The 24140-nt window shown below is 31.8% G+C and overlaps 1 long non-coding RNA gene and 2 pseudogenes across 1 annotated transcript in view; 2 read left to right on the top strand and 1 right to left on the bottom strand.

Moving 5' to 3' along the window:
* Window positions 1-2078: 2078 nt before the first annotated feature.
* On the top strand, window positions 2079-3151 carry LOC107869199 (annotated as a pseudogene).
* Window positions 3152-20304: 17153 nt separating this feature from the next.
* LOC107868338 lies at window positions 20305-23238 on the top strand (annotated as a pseudogene).
* A 301-nt stretch (window positions 23239-23539) lies between these two features.
* LOC107869205 overlaps window positions 23540-24140 on the bottom strand; it is a 1126-nt gene continuing 525 nt past the window's right edge. Inside the window, exons 2-3 of the long non-coding RNA XR_007054390.1 lie at window positions 23908-24027; window positions 23540-23778 (exon numbers count right to left, since the gene is read on the bottom strand). This is a non-coding gene — a long non-coding RNA (uncharacterized LOC107869205). The remainder of the gene's footprint in view (window positions 23779-23907; window positions 24028-24140) is intronic.

Genomic DNA, 24140 nt, shown 5'->3' with positions numbered 1-24140 from the left:
TGATTTACCTCTCTACATATCTCGTAAGATGCTATAACAGAACGAGATTCTCAAGGCGATTAGGAAGAACCTTGTGAAAGAACCTTGTGAAGAAATGTATTGAGATGTTAATGAAATTGCTAACATCAAGGAGGATCAACTCGCCGATATATTTACCAAAGCTCTTCCCAAATTCAGATTTGAAACTCTTCGTGAACAACTTGGAGTTACCAGCAAACATCTCAAGGAGGAGTGTTGAAGTATTGAGTTATTTGCTGTTATTTTTCTTTTTAGTTTAGTAATTTTATTTTTGAAATTCAGTTATTTAAGTTGACATAAAATAGGATTTATTACTATCCTAGTGGAAGGTAGAATAAGATTTTATTAGTTTTCTAGTTAGAAATAGGATAGGAGTATTTTTGTCTATTTATATTCTTAGATGTGGATGAATAAACAACAAGAATATATTTTTTTTATTCTCTGTGTTCTGTAGAACAACAGGATGGACTCACCCTTGTGGACTCTTAATGGGAAAGGGACCTTCTCTTCCAAGAGTGCTTACTCCTTCCTCACTAGAAGGAATTCGATTATTACCTCCACCACGAACTACTGGAAATGGATTTGGGACTCCAAAATACCTCCAAAAATTCAGTTCTCTCTTTGGTTAATGCAACATCATAGCTTTCACACAAAAACAACTCTATCTAATAGGGGAATTGATACCAACACTACTTGTCCTTCTTGTAACCACCCTTATGAGGACATTCCTCACATTTTCTTCCATTGCGATCGTGCCTTCTCCTTATGGAATGACCTTGTCATCACCTATAAAGGTAACCTCACCATCAATACACACCTTTTTTCTCCTAATAACTGGTCTACTACTTTGAATTATCTCCAGCACAACACCTTTGATAATCTCATACCTTGGTCTACCCTCCTGCCATATTGCCTTTGGCATATTTGGAAGAATAGAAATAATAACCTCTTTAATCACATGCAGGGCCTATACAGAGGCAGTCGAGTACTACCACTTATCCAATCATAAATCTCAAGCCACTCAGCTTTCTATTTCAGTTTGTTGGACCCCTCCTCCCCAATCTCATTACAAGCTCAACACTGATGGAGCTTGTAAGAGTAATCCTGGGAAAGGAGGGATCGGTGGTGTCATTGGCGACTCAAATGGGAACTGGATAGCGGGTTTTTATCAAAGTTCCCATTATTCTACCAACACCCATATGGAACTCTTGGCTCTTTTTAGAGACCTCACTCACATTAGCTCATGAAAGACGCTGGTTACCTATTGAAATTACTACGGACTCCCAACAAATTATCTTGATATTACAGCAAGGTCACTTACTCTATAACCCAATTCTGGATTCTTGCAGATCCCTGATTGGTATGATGGGTGCACCGCCAGTTCGACACAGCTACAGGGAACAAAATAGGGTAGCGGTCCGTGAAGTTTGGGCGGATAAGATTGGCACTTGTTATCGTAGGGATGTTTTGTTACCAAAAACTTACTCTGGGAACAGCCCAACTGTTTTTGTACTTGAGCCAGACTAGGCTCTGAACATTTGTATTTATAATTCCTTATTAATGCACTTCTTGTTGATCAAAAAAAAATATATATATTAGGTTTTAGGAGATGAGCTCATTTTATCCTAAGCACAAGGTTTATTAATTTGGACAATGCCATTTATAGGGTAGTAATTTTTTTTCCCCTGTTTGTAGGGTTAAAATTCAAAATCTTCGATTAATAATAGAAGGATCGTCCTAACTATTCCATCACAATTCATATTGATAAAAAAAAAAAAAATTCAATATCAACAAACTTATAATCTCATGTGATAACATTTTGAGTCTAAGTAAGGCTTTTTAAGTTATATAATCGACTTGATTGGTTTGATAATTCGAAGGAAGCAAGAATATGGAGCATTGCAAATTACAAGAATATTACCTACACTCCTCTTCAACTATCTACACAATAAGAAGGAATTTCTCCTGAAAACTGTATCAGATTTTTTGTAGATGATGAGTGTGGTGCATGCTGTGATGACAGGCAAGTTACTTCAAGCTAGCCTCTGGGATAGAAATGCATGGCTCAAATTAAATGTAGTTGGAGCGTTATCAAAAGCGATATCTGTATTGGAGGCGGCGAGTGCATCGAGATGTTACAGCAAACGAATGCACTGAGCCCAAACCTTGTCAATACGGTTTCATACATGGTGGGTGGGGTTGATGCTACAGGTAGCAGCTGTGAACTACATGGGCCACCCTTTCAACCAAAGCACATATACTCCTCATGACAAACCATTTTTATACGCACTTTTGGCTGCGTATTAGAACAGCTAATAACACACTACATGTACTGCCATCTGCCTCAACTGCAACCCTTCATTGTAAACTCTACATGATACTGTTGGCTAACACAGGAAGATGTTGCACGCTTCCTTCTCAATTCCATTGGAGTCTTCTCCCCTACGCCTACCTTTTCGATTGAGTCCCTCAACATCATAGATTGCAAATTCATGACTGTCGGTTACCATGATCCTGCACAATATCTGCTTTGGATTTGATCACTCTAGCGCATACTGAACAAACAGCGGTGGCAGTTGTCGATGATGATAGAAGACTAATAGAGGAAATCTCCGGTTCCAAACTTGCCTACTGCGACGAAAATGTTGCAGCAGAAATCACGACTCTTTCATCCGGTGATCTTATGGCATACATCGACTGTGGTGGTCCTCCGGAGGACTTGATTGGATTGGTGAGAACGACGCTGCAAGAGAAAAAACTTGGCCTAATGATGGAACTGATGGATGAAGAATCTCCAGCGTCGTCTTCATCATCTTCAGCTTCGAGTTCTTCTTCTTCTGATGAGTCGAGGTTGAGCAGAAACAGATCATCAGGACGATCTTCAACAAGACGGTCAGAGGCCATAACTTGTTATCCAGGGAGTTCATTGGTGTCTGTGCTGATCCAAGCACTTGCACATCGTGCGAGTTCCATTTGGGTCATCGATGAGGATGATCACGATTTAGTTAGAGTCGTAACATTCAAAGGAATTCTGAAAGCTTTTCGGAGTATTGCAAATGCAACGCGCAAACCTGAAAGGAGAATTCATCAACTCAATAATAAGACCAGCTTGTATCCATCCATATATATATAAGTAGATTAATATATTGCAGACTATAAGTTATACATTCTACATGCTTATTTGAGCAAAAGACCATTTTGATGGTGATTGATGTAATCTAAGTTGCTCGGACTCTCCAAAAACGTTGCTGCACCTGTGTCGGATCCTTCAAAAATAAAACTTATTTTGGAGGATCCAACGCGCATTTAGAAGAGCCTATATATATATGCATATCACAAAAATCTTAACCAAGAACACAAAAGTTCTCAAAGAGTCACATATTCTGTGTAATTCCACAAAGTAGGGTCGACGGAGGGGTAAATGTAGTCTACTCCTATACCTGGTAGAGAGGATGTTTCCGATAGACACTCAGCTAAAAAAAAGTATAGAGAACGAAAATGAAGATGTCTTGTCATGTCAAAATACTATAGACAACCTAACAATTCATTCTAAACAATAGTCATAACAAGATAAAGCGATTGTCGAAGTACACACACAAAAAAACGCAGATTATAGTCTAAGCAATCCACTACAAAAATCCCAAGGAAAAGAGGGAAATGAGTTCATAAGAAAAACAGATTCTAAAACATTTAAGCCAACCAAACATGAGAAAATTTAAAACACAGTTTGCTAAAAATGTTCATACCTCTTCTAATGTTTGTATTATATATACGTATGGTTGTCATTTCCCCTCCAGAGATGACTTCTGCATCTGCAGATGTGCTCAGCTCAAGCAAAGCAATATTTTGCAAATTCTATTGGGATTTCTTTTAGCCTCAAGCAATGTGATATAAAGAGGCTCTCAAGGACAGGAAAATTATCCTCCGTAGCATTCCAATGTGTTTGCTCTAACTTCCTGAAAAGCTAGACGTAAAATTCTAGTTTCAAACGAGTAAAGAAGATAACGGGATAATGTTCTCAACAAAACAGCAAACAAACTGTTAGCTTGATACGAGGACCAATGTTGTTGTTGTTGTCGACAAAACTGCTAACAAATCCTAAGCAACAAGGACTTGAGGGGGAAGACAGAGAAGCCGCGGCACTAACCACACTTGCAGTTGCTAAAACACGTGACTTCTTTGTCTCCAAACAGCGCAGCCCCAACCTCAATAGTCTCCACCCTTTCAGCAGTAATTCTAACTGTTTTAACATGATTGTATAGCACGAGAACCGGAGGGCCATGGTTGATGTATAACTATGACACACAGAAAATTTTCCACACAAAGTAGTTTAGTAATATTCGTTGTGGCAAAGCTTGCGTCTCCCTTGTGATGACATTGTATTGAACAATGTTTATAGCTATACAAGCAAACAAGGCCATTGCAATGATTTGTGCAAATGGTCATCTCCTGATCTTTGCAAAAATAATCAAGCTGTAACAAAAATGCTCCCGAATCACGGTATGGTTAATCTATATTAGGATTTGTTTTGAGGAGTTGAAACAAAATTCGGGTGGCTAAGGGACGGTATTTTGGACAAGCATAGTGGGACCGGGCAAAGGTGGAGTGTTAGAAACACAGTTGAATCGCATGAGCGACTATGTCATCAGATCAACAATGATGCATCTCCATAACTTAAATGGGAGGAAACCAAATCATCCTATTAGGCTAGGACTTTCCAATAATACTAGGCAATGTAATCTAGACAGGTAAAGTGTCAAGCTAATGGTGATTGCTGGAAAGTCCTAGCCCTGATGATTTGCATATGGTGAAGAAGGGATGATGAATGATTTACTAGGTGATTCCGACGAGTATTTCACTCTCGGAAGTACCATAGTCATATGGTCCAACATTGCAACTTCTAGTTTATATGTTTTGCTATCATCGGTGAATGGGGAATTGAGTTCAGTTAAGAGTTTCAAAGTTCAGTTCAGGTTCCTTTCTGAAATCTGAGCATGTTCCTTTCTCTCCAGATCGTGTATATCAGCATAGCAAATGCAGCTACAAGAATTTCCCAATGCCAATCTATCTCCACATTCCAGCTTCCTATGCTTCTAGAGTGCCCACATGTTCTTTGCGAAGTTGCAGTCAAAGAATAGGTGATCAAATAGCTCATCAGTTAATCCACAGAATACACAGCTTTTGGCGACCCGTATGCCTATCTTGGTAGTCTATCTATTGTTACTAATCTTCTCAGAAGTTAAACTTATAACTTGGCTGGATGTAAGGTTGCAACATCAATTTCTTCCAATGAAATTAAATTAATTTATAGATAATAACTTCCAATGGTTCAAGTGTAGTCGCTCTCACTCGAAAGCAAATCAGAGACACCGACCTAACTTTGCCAAAATGCTGGTGGAAGGAAAAGAAAGCCCAACTGAACAAGAAAAGCTACAGAAATATGAGACAAGGACAGATGGCAATCATATAGGTGCAAAGCCAACTTACCCCCCCCAACCCCTCTTCTCTCTCCTCCCCCCAACCCCCTTTCTCTCTCCCCACTAAACCCTCGCTTCTTCTCTCTCCCTTTCTGTCTCCCCGTATAACCCAACCCCCCTCTTCTCTCTCCCCCCAAACCCTCCTCTATCTTCTTCTTCTCTCCCCCCAACCCCCTCTTCTTCTTTTTCCCTCAACCCCCTTCTTCTTTCTCCCCCCCCCAAACCCCTCCTCTTCTCTCTCTTCCTCCCCCTCTCCCTCCTCTTCATCCATCTTTCTCACCGTTGCATACTCATTTTTCTATATATCCGCTCTAACTTTTTATTTTAAATATATTTCAATGTTAAGTCATATGTTGTGGAGGTTTTCGTAATATCTCATCATCTTTTTTTAAAATTTTTATTTAATATTCTTAAATTTAAATATTTTATATCGTTACGTTAAATTATAGTTTGCTAAATTATAACTTTAATTAATATTTTTTTAAGAGGTCCGTCAAGTTAACATAAACCAATTAATATGACAACAACAATAAAAAAATCTAGTGTATTTCCATATAGTAGGGTCTCGTGAGGGTGAAATGTACGCAGTTCGTACCACTACCTCCAGAGAAGTAGAGAGGTTATTTTCGGTAGAGACCCGGCTCAAGACAAAGAACAATAATCAAAGTCGTAATAACGCATAAAACAAAAAGAAATAACAGAAAAAAGACGCCCACAAAATAATACCCGATACTGAAGAACCAAAAGCACCCACCACCCCCAAACTTTTATAATATCTTTCAGGTATATAAACAGGGCATTCTGCATTTTTCAAAAACAAACCCCCCATCATCCTCCCCCTACCCCCCTCCTTCTTTCTTCCCCTAGCCTCCTCCTTCTTTCTTTCCCCTACCCCTCATCTTTCTTCTTTCTCTCTTACCCCTTTCTCCTTCTTCCTTCCCCCAACCCGCCACCCCCTCCTCCTTCTTCCTTCCCCCCACCACCCTCTACCCCTCCTCCTCCTACTTCCTCCCCCTACTCGTATCCTCCTTTTTCCTTCCCCCTACTCTCCATCACTCTTCCTTCTTTCTCCCACCCCCTCCTCCCCCTCCTCCTTCTTCCTTCCTCATACCCCCCACCCCCTCCTCATTCTTTCTCCTCTATCCTTTTCCCCAATGATTTGGCACAAAAAAGGTCAGTTTACGTCGTTTCGCACATTTGACCATTCAAACTGCCCTTCCCACCCTAAAAACCCACACTCCCCCACTCATCATCTTTAATTTTAGTTATATCAATTTAGTTATTACGAATAATGGCTTAATTTGATTCATTTCAAATAAATTGGTCAATATTGATCACTTTAATCAAGACGAATACACTTAGTTGATAATTTAATTACTATGAGATTAATTGAAATTGTAAGTTTATCTTTAATTTTAGTTAAATCAATTTAATTATTCCTAATAATATCTTAATTTGAATTATTTCAAATAAAATTGATCGATTGATCACTCTACTCGGGACGAATACACTTAGTTAATCATGTAATTATGATGAGATTAATTGAAATTGTAAGTGAACTCATTAATTCATGTTTAATTTTAGTTAAATCAACATAGTTATTACTAATAATGGTTTAATTTGAATCATTTAAAATAAAATTGGCCAATTAATTATTCTACTAAGGATGAAACACTTAATTGATCATTTAATTACTGAGATTAATTGAAATCGTAATTGAACTAACTAATTTATCTTTAATTTTAGTTAAATCAATGTAGTTATTTCTAATAATGGTTTAATTTGAATTATTTCACATAAAATTTGTCAATTAATCATTCTACTCAGTACGAAATACTTAATTGATCATGTAATTACTATGAAATTAATTGAAATCGTAACTGAACTTACTAATTCATCTTTAGTTTTAGTTAAATCAATATAGTTATTTCTAATGATGACTTAGTTTGAATCATTTCAAATAAAATTGGTCAATTGATCACTCTACTTAGGACGAACATACTTAATTGATCGTGTAATTGCCATGAGATTAATTGAAACTGTAATTGAACTTACTAATTCATATTTTATTTTAGTAATCAATTTAGTTATTACTAATAATGACTTAATGTGAATCAATAAATGACTAGCATGTTACAACAAATGAGTAATCTGTTGGAAATGACCAAACAAATAAAAACATCTGCTGAAAATGACTAAACAAATATAGACATTTGTTGCAACAAATGACTCACTTATTGCAACAACTAATTCATCTATTGAAAATTATCAAACAGATATAGACATCTGTTGCAACATATGACTCAACTGTTGGAAATTACTAAATAGACAAAATATGTGTTGAAAAACAATTTAAAATACTAAAGCTCAAATATTTTTTAAGAGAACTCAAGCGTTTTTCCCCTTGTCTAAGGTTTTGTCTTCAATTTTAGTTAAATCAATTTAATTATTATTAATAATTGCTTACTTTGAATCAACAAATGACTAACATGTTATAAACATTTATTGCAACAGATGACTAACTTGTTGCAACAAATAGGTGATCTGTTGAAAAATAATTAAAAATACTAGGGAACTCAAACATTTTTAGGAAAACTCAAATTCTTGTCCCATTGTCTTAAAGACTTGTCTTTAATTTTAGCTAAATCAATTTAGTTATTACTAATAATTGCTTAATTTGAATCAACAAATGACTAACATGTTGCAACAGATGATTCATATGTTGAAAATTATCAAACAGATAGAAAATTTGTTATAATAGATGGGTTATCCATTAGAAAACAATTAAAATACTAGAGAACTTAAATGTTTTTAGGAGAACTCAAACGTTTGTCCCCTCGATCCTTTTGCATTTGATGTATGATACACTATTTTTGTCTTCTTTACCTATTTCATGAAATTTTTCATGTATTTCACTTATTCGTTGTGCCCTTGTTGAAATTTTTAGAATTTTTTTAAGTCAAATTTTATTCGTATATCACTTGGACATTACTTCATAGGTGATTTTGTAAGTATAATTATAATTTTTGTTGAATTTTTTATTTGGTATATTTGCTACTGCTACAATGGATAGAACCTGCAACATGAATCCAATATATGAGTCATTTATTGTAACAAGTAAGTAATCTGTTGGAACATATGACTAATCTGTTGCAACAGATGACCCATATGTTGGATTCATGTGACAACACTATAATACAAATCCAATAGATGAGTAATCTGTTGCAACAGATTAGTCATATATGTTGCAACAGATTACTCATATGTTGCAACAGATTAGTCAATGTATTACAACGGATTAGTCAATATGTTGCAACAGATTAGTCAATATGTTGCAACAGATTACACATCCGTGTAACAGATTACTCATCTATTGGATTCACATTACATGTTTTACCTACTGTTGAAAAAACAGCAGTAGCAGATACACCCAGATGAGAAATTTAACTAAAAATTACAATTTTATTTACTAAAATCACCTATAAGTAATTCCCAAGTGATATACGAATAAAATTTGACCTAAAAAAATTTGATCAAGTAGCAATAATAGTGATAACAACAATGTTCAACAACAACAAGATGATGATGATGAACAAAAACAGATGATAATGAAGAACAAGATGATGATAATGAAGAAGAAGATGATGAATAAAGCAATAACAACAATGAACAACAAAATTCACGAAGAGAGAGAAATGTGCCTTTTTTCCCTCCATTTCTAGTTATATTAGGTTTTACAATGGATCAAAGTGTAAATTAAAAAACTTGTGGATTATTTTCAAACTTTTCTTACTTTCTTAATCCTTAATAAAGTAATTGTCATCTCCCCTCAATTATTAAGACTTGTGTCACCCACACTTTATTTTAAAACTCTTTTTGTCACCTAGAAGCCAAGGCCCCCACTTTCTAAGAAGATACATATTTTCTCTATCAAGTTTTATGCCATACACTTTTCTTTAAATATAAATTCAATATTATAATATTGAATTCATCTAAATTTTAGTATTTTTGTTACAAAATGTAGGTTTGAGTGTAAAAATTCATCAAAGTGATAAAAAAATAATAAGTATGAATTCACATATTAAAATATAACATGATTAATTAATGCTAAAAATTTTAGAAATTCACCCCTTATGGTTTAAATCATGGATCTACTTCTGCTTTCCTTGTTAATATGTTTGAAAGTGGTATATTTCTAAATTTAGAAACAATTAAACTTTAAAATTTTTATTTATTTGTTAATAAAATAATTTATAGTTATACAATTTTCCGACTGTCCTTTTTTAAACTCGATCAGTGAATGCCCGACAAAGGATAACCAAAACTTTCACTAAGTGAATCAAAATATAAAAAAAATAAGCACACAAATTTTTTAAATAAATTCAATATATCATATAAATTTTATCGTTTCAATTTTCAAGATTCTTAGCATTGAATCAGTTGTATTTTAAAGTTATGAACTATAATTAATCAGTTATGTTGTTACAGTTTTAGTGATATTTTATGTACTATGGGCGTATTGGTATGGAGAAAAATATTTTTGAGAAAATGTTTTCAATTTTTTTATATTTGGTTGGTCAAAATATTTAAAAAATATTTTCTTTAAGAAAATAAGTTCCTTCATAGAAAATATTTTCCTTCACCATACCAAACACACCACATATACGTGTCTAAAATATTAAGCTCAGATAAATTCGATACGATAATACGACATTCACTTTTATACATATACCTAAGAAACAATTACTTATCTACAATATAATATCCTAATGAAAAAGTGTCAATTAACACTCAGTCAAATATCATCACATCATATAATGGGATATATGGAGGGGTGTACATATGTTGCCTAAATATTTCTTCTCTCATCTGTCATTTCTCTCTCTAATATATGCATGTGTTTATGTATGTATTTGACTCATTGATATTGTTTTTGATAAATTATATATGTTGAAAATGCATGTCGAAAATTTTTATTTTTTTTAGTAGTGTTAGTTGAGGAAATAAGTTATATAATGTGAATTCTTGCCTCGTAAACTCGAGTTTCATCTAACAGCGCTTAATAACTATGTCTGTGTCTCTCTCGAAAATATGTTTGTGTTTATGTATGTATTTGACTCATCGATATTATTTTCGATTGATTATGTTGAAAATGTATGTCAAAAATTTCTATTTCCTTATATAATGTAAATTTTAACCTCATAAACTCGAGTTTCATCTAACAACTTAATACCTATGTCAGTCTCTTTCTCATCTCTAGCTTTCTCTCTCTAACATATGTTTGTTTTTATATGTGTATTTGACTCAACAATATTATTATCGAGTGATTATGTCGAAAATGTATATCGAAAATTCCTAATTTTTAATAGTGTTAGTTGAGGAAATGAGTTATTATTTCCTTATATAATGTAAATTTTTGCCTCATAAACTCGAATTTCATTTAACAACTTAATATCTATGTCAGTCTTTCTCTTTTATCTCTCGCCTTCTCTCTCTAATATATGTTTGTGTATTCGATTCATTGGTATTATTTCGATCTAAGTATGTTGAAAATACTAAAAAATCCATTTTGAAAACTAGTCGACGTTATCATGGATTTTTCAATTTGTCAGATGAAATTTCATGAATATTTATATAATATGTAGAACTTCCAATGTCAAATTTGAAACTCCTAATATAGTGTTTTATTTGCAATTACAAAAACTAAAAAAATAAATTAGTTATTTATGAATTATGTCCTTGTTTTTCCATTCAAGTTCTTTAACCTGAAAAAAGAAAGCGAGAAATTAGACATAATACATAAATATGACCCTAAATTTGACACTAAATTATAACATTGGCCTTAAACTTTGTCAGTGCATGAGTATGTCCTTTAACTATTTAAAAGCTGAACAAAAAAAACCCTTCAATTCTAACTCCAACATGTGTGGTTTTGAGTGTATGCACACATTTTGCCACGTAGGATTAGAATGTTTATTTGTTTAAGTTTTGAATAGTTAAAAGACCTACTTGTGCACCGTCAAAGTGTAAGGTCAATGTTATAATTTAATCTCAAGTTTAGGGTCATATTTATGTATTATGCCTTTGTAAATTGTAATTAGATTTGACCTACTATAAATAGCAACTTTGAGGGCTCATTTTTCCTTAGTTTTTACATGAATTGATAGATTGTACTACTTGTGTGTGTGTTAGCAACATTCCATTGTATCTCCTTAGTTGAACCTCCATTGGATTAATTCAAATAATGAAATGTTAGTTTAATTGTTTGCATTCATCTAATTTCTTGTGTTATGCTAATAATCCTAGGACAGAGTCGAAAAAGTCAGCAATTCTTAGCGCTTGTTGAACGTAAAGTAATTGGTTATGATCGGAAAGACCACTAAATAATATGATTGGAACATATATTGATCAAACTAACGAGGGCAGTTAGGAATGACTTCACTGACTAAAGAATTATGCTTTTAAAAAGATGGGAGTCAACAAATATTTTACATTAATTAAGTGTATAAAAGTATATTATCTCAAAAGTATTTATATATAATAGCTAGTTAGAAAAATATTTTGGATGTGAGGTGGAAGCTAGGAGTGGATAGTGGGGAGAAACGATATTAAATCAAGTAATTAAATTGACACATAAAATGAGACGGAGAGAGTATGTTTTTTATTGATTTTCATATTGGGGTTTGTTCTTTGTATAATTGATGAATCGTTTGAACAGTAGTATTGAGTAGCCCCGAAGCGGAGCCAATCTAATAATAGAAAGTTCGTCCGAATTTACTTCGCAAAAAATTATATTATTAATACTTAGTTAAAATAATTTTTATTTTATATATTGTAAATGTTGAATCCCTTGAATGAGTTTTGTTTTTTCAATAGAAATTTTAGTTCCACCTCTATAACCCACTAAGGCATCAAGTTCACTGTAAATAGTAGGAAGATTACCTAATCAAACAATTTTATACATTATATTAGCCAAACATTGCGGGAATTTTAAAAATTATGAAACATATTGAGAGCTTTTGAAATTTATTTAATATCAATAATACAATAATTTATTTTGTATCGGTGATACCATAATTCTGTCAAATATAAGAATTCACTTTGTATTTCTTGATGTATAACTAATACACAACGAATTTCAAAAACTGTATTATGTGACAATAGAAAGAAATTTCAAAATCTATCTCATCGCTATGTTTGATAGTCATGCCTCCAACTATTGCTAATTAGTAATTTCCGAGATTAAGCTATTAATTAACCAGATAAAATTCGTTAAAAGTGGCCCAATCTATAGACCAACAATATTATATACTTCCTCCGTTTAAAAAAGAATGATCTATTTTCTATTTTAATCTGTTTCAAAAAAAAAAAATTTTTTTTTTTTTTACAATACTTTAATTTTAATTTTTTACATGACATTTTTAGAACCATAAGATTAAAAAGTATTTTGATATATTTAATATAATTTTAATTTAAGATAATAAAATTTAAAAATTTTATTTATTTTTTTAAATTTGGTGTAAAATCAAAATAGAAAGTTTGTTAAACAGGAATAAAAGTAAGTCGAGTAGGGGTTTATTAGTTGCATGTAAAAGCATGGAATTCAAACTTGTCTCATGCAACTTCTTCCACGTTTCGATGAGAATATTCAAACTTCTTTCTTTTATCACTATTGTTAAACTAAAAGCTAGATTTTATAGTCAGTGAAAGTCATGCCTAACTGTACTTGTTCTTTGGTGCCACGTGTTCTAGATTATTATAGTACTATTTTAGTCTTTAGTCAAGCTATATACGAATAATTCCAAGCTAGTAGTCTTTCTAATAAAGAAATATAATATTACAATTCAACTATACTCTTCTTGAGTTCTTTGAGTATTTTCTTCCTCTTGATACCAGTAATGTAATTACGTGGCATCTACACTCTGGTAGTCTAATCAAATAAATGGTCCGTTTGATCATGAAATTCTTTTAATTTTTTTTAGTAGAAATAACATAAATTTTACTTCTATTAGATTTATTTATATTCTTTCATATTTTTTAAATTATTTTACTTTTTCTTTTGATTAAAGTGTTATATATATGTAAATCTGTAAACATCTATTTAAAAGGAAAAAAACTGATTTCCTTCTATTATGCACACAATTAATGCACTATTATTAAAAGTGGATACTGCATTCCTAAAATTATGTAACAATTTTACTAATTAAAATTTTGAAAATAACAAATACATTAAAAAAAAAAACAATCAAAAAACAGAATTCCCCAGAAAAAATGAACACCAATTTTTGATCTCACTGAAAGAAAAACGTTTTTATTTATATTGAAGAAGATGAATATTAGAATACTTTTGAGGCATTTTGGTGATGAAAAATTAAAATAGAATATGTAAAGTACCAAAGTGAAGAAATTATTGTCCCAAAATTGATAACTTATTTGAAATTTATTTCGTTAATTGTTGCTGAATTAGACATTGATGAATCTCAAAAAACTATTGATGTATGTTACGTTGTCTCTTTCATCAAGTACAAATCGATGTGAACGATGCGGACATGAGGATTACAATAGGCGTTCCCGTAACTTTTTTCCAAAGGAGCAATAACTTTTAATTTTCCTCTGCTTGTGTTGATTAATCAGTTGATTTTCATTATCTACTCTTATGTAATGTTTTATTGGACAATTTAAATGGGTTATTAGTTGTTTGACATAAATATCAGTCTTTCTTCACTTTACCATGTGAGATTGATGTGTTATTTTATTTTTATTTTCTTGTATATGTTGCAGTTGCGTTATTAAATTTTAATGACAAAACTGAAGTTAATATATATTTATATACACACTTATTATGTCTTTGTTTGAGTCGGATATGTTGTTATGTATAAAGCACTGTTAGATTTTATATGATATTTACAATTGTCTGGCTTGTTAAATGTATGTATATTTTTCAGGTGACTTATGTGTATTGTATTTTTTATATTATGCATATGTTCCTATGTTCATTGATTTTCTGATTGCTGATCTGTGTGGTATATGAATTTGTCTTTCACTATTGTATATGTAGACAAATACATACATAGCATTTATGAAATAAATAATTATTGATAAATATTATTTTTATGTATATGTAGACATATACACACATACATTATAAGTCGTGTTACTGATTTACCAATATTATGTTATTTTTGAAAAAAATATTTATATAAATTAGCAATATGACAAATGTATATGTGAATGAACATGACAAACTTATGTATATTTTACTTATTACTTATGCGAAATCGGAATCAAAATAAGCCAAAAATATAAAAAATGATCAAAATAGGTCACCTATTTAAAAAGTTACCAAAATAGGCTAAACATACTAAATTATAAGTACGTTTTTTACTTTTTTTCTGAACGATCAACTAACAGACAACATGGTATGTAAAACGTAATAAATTATTACATTTTTCACAAAAAATAAAAAATAAAAAGCAGTGTGCTATCACATCAACTTTCTGATCGTAAAACATGTGTTTGTAAAACGTAATAATTTATTACAAATTATAAACAGTCTTTGTAAGTTGTAATAATTTATTACAACTTACACATACCCATATCACATCACCTTTACTTTTTCCAACCTCCACCCCACGTAGAACCCTCCCACCCCACCCCACGTAGAACCCTCCCATCCCAACCCCAACACGTAAATTTAGTAAATTTATGTTTTACTAAATTTGTTTTTAAAAATTAGCATTTTCAACGGTAACAAGTTTCAATTATCTATCTTCCTATTTATTATCTCTCTTCCTCCATCACTTCATTATTCCTCTTCCGCCATCACTTTCAATTAAAAAAAAAAATCTCATTCTATTTCTTTTACTTTATCTATTTTTTTCCAACTTCATGAATTATAATAGGAAACTTGTTTGTGCATGTGGGTCTCCTCCAATTGTGAGAATTTCATGATCGGAGGACAATCCCAGACGTAGGTTCCTCGGTTATATACATTATAGTGTATGAAAATTTTATATTCTATCTTTTTTTTTTAATATTTTGTAACAAATAAATTTATAGCTTTCTTTTCAATGAATTGCAGTCTCTATTTCGAACTAGTTGTAATTGAGATGGGGTGGGAGGGTTCTACGTGGGGTAGGATGGTGTAAGGTTAAATTTAAAAGTGGAAAAAATAAATGTGATGTGATATGGACAAGTGTAAGTTGTAATAATTTATTACAACTTACAAACACTGTTTGTAGTTTGTAATAAATTATTACGTTTTACAAATAGTCTTTGTAAAACGTAATAGTTTATTACAAATTACATGATTTGACATAAAGTTGATGTGATTACACACTGTCTTTTTTTGTTTTTTTTTGGAAAACGTAATAAATTATTACGTTTTACAAATATTGTTTATAAAATATAATAAATTACTAGTCCCTCCGTCCCATTTTACCCGTCCCAAATTGGGATGACACAACTATTCAAAAAATAAAGATTGATAATGTAACTTTAACATTTTACCCCTCTTAATTGTGTCTTGTTATTAGTTTCAATATTATTGAATGACTAATACCAAAGCACAATTTATATTCTTAATACTCTTAATGAAACTCCTCTTAAATAACATAAAATTAGTCTTTGCAACATTTTTCAAGAATGCTAATAATAAGGAGTAATCATTTAAACTAAGAGTATAATGGGAAAAAAATTGTCTTGTCTTGATAAGTAAAAGAGGATAAATAAAATGGGACATCAAATTAAAAAATTTGGGACGAGTAAAATGAAACGGAGGGAGTATGTTTTACAAATCGTGTTGGCCGTTAAGAAAAAAGTGAAAAACATAATAATTTATTACGTTTAGCCTATTTTGATGATTTTTTAAATAGGTGGCCTATTTTGATTACTTTTTATATTTTGTGGCTTATTTTGGTTCCGAATTCGTCACAATTCATATTTATCCTTTTTTCTGATTTTTTTAAGCTTTTGTTCCATTTTAATTATTTTCTTTAAATTTTCGTTGGTTTTTCTTTAATAAACCATCTAAGTGTCATTTATTGTTACTACAAAACAAATACTCCATCTATTTCATATTAATTGGCCCTATAAACTTGACATACGGTATGATTATCCGTTCGTTTTATCCATGCTAAATGAGTTGGGTATCCAACCCATTTAATAGTGGGTCAAATATGGGTCAATCCCTATTATCCATTCTAAAAAATATGGATAACCCATGGGTATCCACCAATTATACTCTCCTTAAAGTATGACATGTGTGAAGATGTAACAATGTCTAAAGTATACTTATTAAGGGTTTGCTTGGAATGAAGAAAAAAAATTCAATTTTTCTTTTTTAAAAATAGATTTTTTTTCAATTTTTATTTTCATAACTTTTTTAAAAAAAATTTGAACTTTTTTTAAAAAAAATTAAAGTATGACATGTGTGAAGATGTAGCAATGTCTAAAGTATACTTATTAAGAGTGTGTTTGGAATGAAGAATTTTTTTTTCAAATATTTTTTTTTTCTATTTTTTTTTCTTTTTTCCTTTTTCATTTCTTTCTTTTCGCTTTTTTTCTCTCTTCTATCTTTAATTTCTATTTCTCTTTTTTCTTCTTTATTTCCTTTTAAAATTTTTCTTTCTCATTTTTCCTTTTATATTTTTTCTTTCCCCTCCCTCCCTCCTTTTTTTTTTTCTTAATATGATATTTTGTACTTTTGAAAATACTACTATGTCGAGCATAAAAAATACCATCATTTATTTTTATGTATTTTTATGTACACCATCATTTATATTTTTATATTCATTGACACAATTGTATTTATATTTTATATTTTGCACTTGTATGAACATTTTTATTTTATAGTTCACGCTATTATTTATATTTTTATATTTATTGATATAATTGTATTTGTATTTTTATTTTATAATTCATGCTATCATTTTTATTTTTATTTTTATTTTTATTGATATAATTGTATCAAATATGATACATGTTTATACAACTTAAACTATACAAATACAAATAATGCTTGTTTATATACAAATACAAGTGGTAAATTTGACATATAAATACTAACGATACATTTGTATGAATGATGCGTTGTGTACAAATATAAATAATAAGTTATAAATATTTACATTTAAACTATTCAAATACAAATAATAAATTTATTTAAAATATATAGTATGATACAAATAAATATAAAATACAACAACAAAAAAATAAGAGAAAAAATACAACATAAAAATGACAAAACAGAATAAGCGAACAAAGCAAAATGAAAAATAAAATAGAAAAAAGGGAAAAATGACAAAATATGAAAAAAAATAAAGAAAAAAAAAACAAAAAATGGAAAAGAAAAAATGAGAACGAAAAAAGAAAAAATGAAAAAGAATAAAAAAAAAGAAGAAAAAATAGCTGAAAAAAGAGAGTTGTTAAGGGAGAAATAAAAGAGAGAGTTTAAGGAGTGTATTTAATTAGTAAGAGAGCGTATGAGTTGTAATTAATCGAACTTAGGCTAAATTAAATAATTAAAAACTTATGTTTGCTAAATCAATGTAGTTTTTCTTGTAATATAAGAGTACTTTTATTTTTACATAAAAAGAAGTAACGGATAATATGGATATTCATATTATCCATTGGGTTTATCCATTTTATCCATAGTTAAATATGGATTGAGTTGGATATTTTATCTATTTTCACATGACCCACTTTTAACCCGTCCATATCTGACTCAACCCGCCTGTTTGCCACCCCTAGGTATACCCATTAAGAAATATTAATTAAGGGATATATTTTATTAAATTAATCTTATTAATTATGCTTTAAAAATATAAATTTAAATAAATATATTTTATTTAGTCGTTAAATATTTAGATAGTATCTGAAACGAAGCTGACGGAGTAACATTTGAACCACACAGAAATAGGAGAAATGAGTCAAAAGACCCCAAGTTTTCAGTTAAGAAAAGGGATAAGTGAGTCCCATAAATTGGTTAAAAAAAACTAAATCTTTTTTAATAATTGAAATAGTTGTTGGATAACTATATTAATTGTCTAAATAACTTCGCGCAATTGTTGAATAATTTGTTGCGGTTGTCGAACAACTATGGCTAGTTGTTCAATAACTTTCACAGTTATTGAACAACTTTGGTAGTTATTGAACGACTTTATAAAGTTATCGAACAACTATCAAAATTATTCTATAACTGAAATAAATTGGTGGGACAAAAAAACATAAATAAATAAAAAAAAAGGTATTCCTCCATCTAATTTAAAAAACCTGGAGAACTCTGTATTAATTGGACAACTTGGAGTCCTCTTTAATCCAAAGTACCCAGAAACAGCGTACATAATTTTTGCCGTTTTGAAAAAAAAACTTCTCCTCTCACCCACAACCATTAATCCTCAGAAACTGTTCATGTTCTATAACGATAAAGAGTTAAAGATTGAATTAGCAATAAAACTTCTCAAACCAGCAAATTGGACCAAATGACCGAATGAAGAAATGATTGTTGAGTAATACATCATCTTATTTCAAGTTAGTTTTTATGTGTTTTTTCAAGCATCAAAATATGTTAATTTAACTATTTTTTTATTATATTGATATGAGAATAATTACAATTTTAGTACTTTTAGTGTTTTTTATTGTTAGTTGGTTTATTAAAAGTTGGGATCTTTCCAGTTTTGATGGGTATCTCGTGGATTTTTTTTATTTTTTATTTACTTTTAAGGTCAAAGTTAAAGGGTAATATGAGTTGGATTTGGTCTTGATTTGATAAATAATCAAGAGAAATTGATGTTTGAGATTTGCATGTATGTACGTTTTTGTGATTTGTGAAATGATGTATGCGTAAGTATTAAATGTTCGATTGGGTTTAGCTGTGAGTTTTGATTTCTGTTTTTGGATTGAATGTTCTGTTTCACCCTGATCCTGTTGTTGTAATTCAGAAGCAGTTAATTATATCATAAATTTATTATGGTTTCTGATTTTTATGTGTTGTGTTGTTTGTTCGTTTATTAAAAGCTGGATTCTTTCCAGTTTTGATGGGTATTTTGTGGAAATTTTTTACTTTTCAGGGCAACATTGAAGGGTAAGCTGGGCTAGATTTGGTCTTAGTTTGATAAATAAGCAAGGGAAATTGATGTTTGAGATTTGAATGTCTTTGTACGGACGAGTTTTGAAGTTCTTTATGTGTGTTTGTCATGTGCTATATAATGTATGCTTAAGTAATTGGATGTTCTCTTGGTTTCTGTTTTCGAATTGGATGTTATATTTCACCGTGATGCTGTTGTTGTAAGTCTGAAGCAGTTAATTAAATCATAAATTTGTTGTGGTTTTTGATTTTTTCGAGTTGTGTCAGTTGATCTCTTTAAAGTTGGATCTTTTCTATTTTTTGATGGGTATTTTTGTAACTTTTCTACTTTTCAGGTCAACCTGAAGGGTAATCTGAGTCAGATTTGGTAAATAAGCAAGGAAAATGGTTAAAGTCGAGACCTTGACAAGTTAGGTGATGAATTTATTCAACTGTTTGAAAAGTAGAAAGTAACCAATAAGCAAGGAAAATGGTTGAATTTTAGACCTTGAGAAGTTAGGTGATGAATTAATTCAACTGATTGGAAAATAGAAAGAAAAATCAGAATTATATGGGTAAAGTGTCACCCGATGATGGTCAATCCAAGACTCCAAAACAGAAAAAGCAGTTGAGGAGTACAAAGGGGAAGTATTTGAGACCAGGTGCTTTGGCACAACTACGTTACACTAAGGTGCACACACGTAGGGTTTATCGCAAAGCATCAAATTCCTTCATGTGAAATAGACGCGCCAGCATAAAGCATCAGATCATAAAGCATTGCACAACACAACATTAGCCACCGAGTTCGAAATTGAGTTCTCAAGAGGTGCGCCAGCTTCATTATTGGTTCGAATTTCATTTACACCGAGTTCTGAGAGTCGTAATAGACGTTGTTTGAGTTCAAAATTGAGTGATCGAAGGTAAATTTTTCATCCTTTTCTCTCTTCTTCTCATTTGCCTTCAATTCTTCATAATTTTGATGTTTTTTTTCCGTTTTCTCCTTATAATTAGTGATTCATAGCTTGAAAAAAAAATAGTACTCTGGTTGTTGAGGTCCCTTTTCTTCTTTTTTTGTTATCTCTTGAGTCATGTAATCTTGAAAATTCCTTATTCTTTATTTTGGGGTGACTCTTTGTTTCTAAAATTGGTCTCTAGTTGATAATTTGGGACTCAAGAAACAACCATTTGGTAGAGTAGAAAGTCTGTAGCCAATAGGCGTGTATTGTAATTCAAGCATTTGTACATCCTGGAGCTACATGTGTCATGTATTGTTGTTCTATATGTACTAATTTCTAAGATTTCATCTATGTTTCTCCTGAAAGTCCAATTATTTTGTTGAAATATCAGTTGATTGGTATTGGTACCTGGCTAATGTTCTGCTTTTTTCCCCTTGCCAAATCTGTTTCAAGTACATAAAACTCCCAGCTCTATTATGTTGTTTCTTTTAATGTGGATTGATATTCTAATGCAACCATAAACGCTCTCTGTGGCATAGGAATCCTCTTGGTTACCTATACACTCAAAGGAGAGGGATGGTGTAGTCTTTTCCTGCTGCTTCTTTTCGGAGTCATTATTTTTTATACTGGAATTCTTTTGAAAAAATGTTTAGAAAGTTCTCCTAGTATTGAAAACCATCCAGATATCACACAATCTGCCTTTGGATTCCTCGACCGAATATTTATAGCTGTGAGTATGAGAGCTTATTGACGACATATATACTAATGCTTTTTTCAATTTGTAGAACTTACATTTGCGCCCAGTTACTAACGTTGGATTTTCATTTAACGCAGATAGCCTTGTATGCGGAACTATATGTAAGTGTCTAATTCTCACTCTCGGCTTCATTCTGGTACTGCTGTATGTTGCCTAAAAATTGCAAGGGTTTTCTTCTTTGTAGTCCTTTTGCATAGAGTATTTGATTATGATGAGTGATAATCTTGGCGCCCCTATTCCCAAATAGTCCCATGGAGTACGCTGGAATTCATCTATGTTCTTATCAAATACGTGCAATCATTTCTACTCTTTTCGTACTTTCAACTGTTTGGCTTAGAAATCTCAGTTTGCTGTCTATCGTTTCAGGTATTGATCGTTTAAGTTTACCACAAAATGTCTTGAATTAGTTCATTGATGTTCAATATGTGTTGATGTGTGTTGCATTCTGATGCTTGTAACTCAGCTGTTGGAGTGATTGCACTGATTATCATGGTGATCTGCTTGCTGTGGGTTAAGAGTGATCAATGATGTTGGATTTCACCCAATCAGAACATCTGTAAACATTTCAAAATTTCTCTTCACAATTGGTCTTTATAGCTTCTTCTACGGAAGCCATTCAGTTTAATCAAATATAAAGGACAGCCTGATGCACTTCCCAAATCTATACTCATCAATGAATGAACCTTCATGATTCCCTTCTGTTCTTATAAGGCAAATCGAATGAATAAGTCGCTTACATATAGAATGATATGCTATTCTTTAATCAAAATATTCATCTTCAAATTGAAGATTTTATTAACTTGCGTTGGTTCATACCGATGCAGCTTCAACATTGCCTTCTTTTCGTATCTTGGAGTAGCAGTTTGTGGATTCCTAATACTAAAAAATTATCTTATAAGCCAAATACTAAAAAATGGTTTCAAGTGGAAAATATATTTTCCCGTACCAAACTTGCCTGAACTCATTATGTTTCTTTAAGGTTTGATTGTTATTCAAGTTTTTCTTAGATGGGTTTGTCGTCGGTTGTTTGTTCTCAAGGTTACAATGTATAACAAGACAAAAAGCAGGGGTTTTGTCTTTGTCACAATAGGTTCACATGAGGAAGCTAAAACAGTTCTTGACAATCTTGAAGCATAAGTAAGGATTTTTAATGTTAACTCTTCCTGGAAAATTCTATCAGTATTTAACTTTTTTTAGCTAACTTTGGATTGCATTATTGGTTGTTAACATCTGATAGGATCTTGAGGGTATACCTTTGAGACTTGCATGGGCTAAGCCAAAGACTAAGAAACCTTCTTCTCCTCCGCCATCCAAGCAATTGCCTGTACACAATCACTTTGTGGCTAATTTGCATTTCGATGCAAGGTCCAAAGACCTACTGGAATTCTTTAAGGCTAATGGGGCTAATGTTGTTTCTGCTGAAGTCATATTCAATGATAATCCCAGACAATCTGCAGGATAAGGATTTGTTTCATTTAACACCAAAGCGGGAACCTGACGAAGGTCACGAAGCACTATCCTTCTTTGATGGAAAGATAATTATGGGGTTGGCTGCTTGTTCTGATGAATCTCAGTTCCCATTTGTTGAATGTTCATAGCGGTTCCTATAGTTTATATACTGTTTTTTGTGGACATGAACTTTGGATCTGATTAATGTCAAAAAATTGATTTGATTATATCTTTATCCATGGGAATTTATGGGAAGAGCTATAAGGGTGGCACAAAGTAAAAGATTTTTAAGAACAGGGACAAAAAAGACTATCCAGTCCCAAGAACTACCATCAGAATTGGTCTCTGTGGCAGAATGGGCTAATATTGCTGAAATTTGAAAGTTATTCCTACGAGAAAGTGAGCTTCTCTGACTCTTTGTTTGTATAGTAGACTCTGGAAAGACATCTTAAAAAATTTGTGTCAGAATTTTTTATATAGCTTTATGTACATTCCCTGTTTCATTGTTTTCCTCTATTATCCGGATCACTTCGGTTTTCTATGTCTTCGTTTAGTTTAGATTTGAGGAAAATATATTTAATCAGGTATAATTTTATAGAGAAATGTTAGTCCAATGGTGATGACTCCTCCAAATTCTCATTGCAAGAGAATCACTAATGGGAGGCATATTCTCGATTATGACACCAAGACAGACAGAAGCTATTCTATTTAATTCTGTATAACACCAAAACAGACATTTTGTCTGTAAAGCAATTCTATTTAATTCTGTATAACACCAAGACAGACAAACTATAAATCTACTCTATTTAATTCTGTATCACACCAAGACAGATTTATCCGGGGTATATTGATGAGATTCTTTAATCATATACCCAATATCATCCTATTGGAACCCCTCCAAATTTGCCCCTCCAAATTGATCATTAGGAGGCCATCTATGTTCATTGATACCATCTTGCTGTTGCAACCCAATATGATGAGGAGGGTTGAGGTTTATAGTTGAGGATTCACTTGTTGAAAAACACCATCCTGCTGTCCAATGCCTGGTTGCTGATCCTGCAAGGCGATTCCAAATTGATCATTAGGAGGCCATACATGTTCATTCATACCCTCTTACTTTTGCAACCCAATATGATGAGGAGGGTTGAGGTTTAGTTGAGGATTTACTTGTTGAAAAATACCAACCTGCTGTCCAAGGCCTGCTTGCTGATTCTGCAACCCAGTATGATGAGGAGGGTTGAGGTTTAGTTGAGGATTCACTTGTTGAAAAACACCATCCTGTTGTCCAATGCCTGGTTACTGATCCTACAAGGCGATTCCAAATTGATCATTAGGAGGCCATACATGTTCATTCATACCCTCTTGCTTTTGCAACCCAATATGATGAGGAGGGTTGAGGTTTAGTTGAGGATTTACTT

The sequence above is a fragment of the Capsicum annuum genome, chromosome 4, assembly GCF_002878395.1.
Source record: "Capsicum annuum cultivar UCD-10X-F1 chromosome 4, UCD10Xv1.1, whole genome shotgun sequence".
Taxonomy (NCBI): domain Eukaryota; kingdom Viridiplantae; phylum Streptophyta; class Magnoliopsida; order Solanales; family Solanaceae; genus Capsicum; species Capsicum annuum.
This window is presented reverse-complemented; position numbering and strand designations above follow the sequence as displayed.